Below are 2,383 nucleotides of genomic sequence, written 5' to 3' on the forward strand. Positions count from 1 at the left end.
GACTGAATTTACCCTATGTGATTCTCCAGCACATGATTTGTGCATCCACCAAAGACTACAGGAAAAATATTGTGCCTTATAGCATGATCCTGACTAAGGTCTTCAGGTACTTTGGAGTCTCCCTTGCGTCTGAAACATCTATGATCACAATCTCAAAATTTTCCACCAAAAATCTCTCTCACATGCGCAAAACCTCATCTGCTCAAACGTCTACTACTCCATCCTCCTTTCCCACCTCCTTAAAACGCAAACGCTCAGCAGGTAGACGACCTACTACAAACCCTGTTCCATTCTCAACACATCCTACTGATCCTGAGGAAAGCACAGCAAAAAACCCAACACCAGAACATTCTTCACCAAATCCAGAACGTTCTCCACCACCTCCAGAACGTTCTCCAGAAAACATACAAACTCCTTCAAACCTCTTTCCTCAAACATCCACCCTATCATCCTCAGCTATTCCCTTTTATTCTCAAACACTTCACTCCCCTACTCATGACTTTGGTAACTTCCTATCTAATCCACATTTGTCTACCATGTCTTCACTGTTTGTCTCCCCTCCAAAACCAGCTCCTCCATTTTCGGCATCAGTCAGTTTTTAAACTTTCCAGCAACTGTTGGACCCTCTAACACATCTATTGGTCCCTTACCCTCTGTCTCCTCCTCATTTGCCTATTTTCCATCCATCTCTACAATTCCTATTCCATCCAACACTGTTGTTGCTACCACTTATCAACCTTCTACTCACCTTCACTCTTCTCCTCCCTTAACTGAACCCTCCAACTCTGACATCATGGCTGCTCTTCAGATCATAATGGCACGACAAGTTCAGCACGATCAAGAAACTGCTCTATTGAGAACTTGGCTGACAGACCACCTTTCTCCCAAGATGGGAATTCCACCTCCACCTCCTCATCTGATTCCTCCTCCTTCTCAAGTTCCTCATCCGGGAAAATCCTCCTCTTCAGAAGGATCTTCTCCCTCCTTAGCTTCTTAGTTGTTTTACTGCTATCTTTTTGTATGACAAATGGTGAGAATTAAGTTAGCTTTTAATCTGTATTAGAAAAGCCTGATTATGTAATTCTGCTCATAGTGATGTATCCTTGTTCTCAATTAAATGAAAAACTAGTTTAAATTCTGTTAAAGCTCTTTTACATACTTGATACTAGAATCAGAAGTAAAATCTAAATTAACATGTTTGTCATCATCAAAAAGGGGGAGATTGTTGAGACAAACTCTATATTTAAAGTTTTGATGAAAATAAACAAAGGTTAATTAAGAAAGTTAATTGTGATTCTAAAATGTTATGTTAATTTAACATGTGTTTTTAGTGGATTTAATTAAGAACAAAATCAAACAAAGCAGAAAAAATAGCAATAAGATCATTTTGCATCAAACCAGAGAATGATCTCCAGCTTCAAAAAATGTTCATCACAGCATATTGATCAAACTTTTTCTACCTCTTTAACAAAGAGTTTGCCCTGGAAATTTATTCATATCTAATCAATACATGGCAAGGAACAATTAGGATTCATTCAAGCTCAAGAAGGTTATTAGATCTCTAAAATAAAAGAACTCAAAGACACACAAAAATCAAGACAGTTTGTAACTCCAAAAAACAAACTATCAAGAAAGTTCAATCAACCTTGACATATGACAAGACAAATTCAAAGGACATCCAGAATGATTAAAACGGGAACTTCAAATTGATTATTGAAGCTCAAGAAAGTTCAAACTGACAGACCAAGAACGTTAATCATTCTCCGTTTTCTGCACAATTCCAGCAGCAGTGTATCTCTTCTGAAATGACTTATAATTCTTCTCCAAACCTCTCTAGCTTCATTCAAGACTCAAGATTGAGAGTGTATCATCCAAGATCAAGGAAGAAACTTCAAAGGCTTTTTCTAAAAAGGACATAACTGCTTTAAATGCTAAACCAGAAAAGTCAAAAAGCAGTTTCCAAAGAAGGATTGTTTTTATTCGGAAATATTGGTTCAGTCAAAATACAGAGCCCCTCCAACAGCTCTTTTGTACCTTCATTCAGTGCTTCTACAGCCTATAAATAGAAGGCCAATATCCAGAATCAAGGCAAGAAATTCAAGTGCTGAAAAATCCGTAAATCAATCACATACATACTTGAAATTCTGCTCTTTTGCAAAACAGGGGCTATCATACATTCTGCTATTTCGCAAAAATAGTTGTTGATTCATATTCATATAATAGATTGCGTAATTATCAGTAAACCCTTTGTAAAGAATCAATTCTCAAACAAGAGTTGAGAAATCTCAAATTCTGTCAAAACAATCAAATTGTAAAAACTCAAACTATAAGAGTTTCTTCATAGTTTGTTTAAGATTACATCCTATCAAGGTTAGATAGGTGT

The sequence above is a fragment of the Cicer arietinum genome, chromosome 3 (genome assembly GCF_000331145.2).
Source record: "Cicer arietinum cultivar CDC Frontier isolate Library 1 chromosome 3, Cicar.CDCFrontier_v2.0, whole genome shotgun sequence".
In the NCBI taxonomy this organism is placed as follows: domain Eukaryota; kingdom Viridiplantae; phylum Streptophyta; class Magnoliopsida; order Fabales; family Fabaceae; genus Cicer; species Cicer arietinum.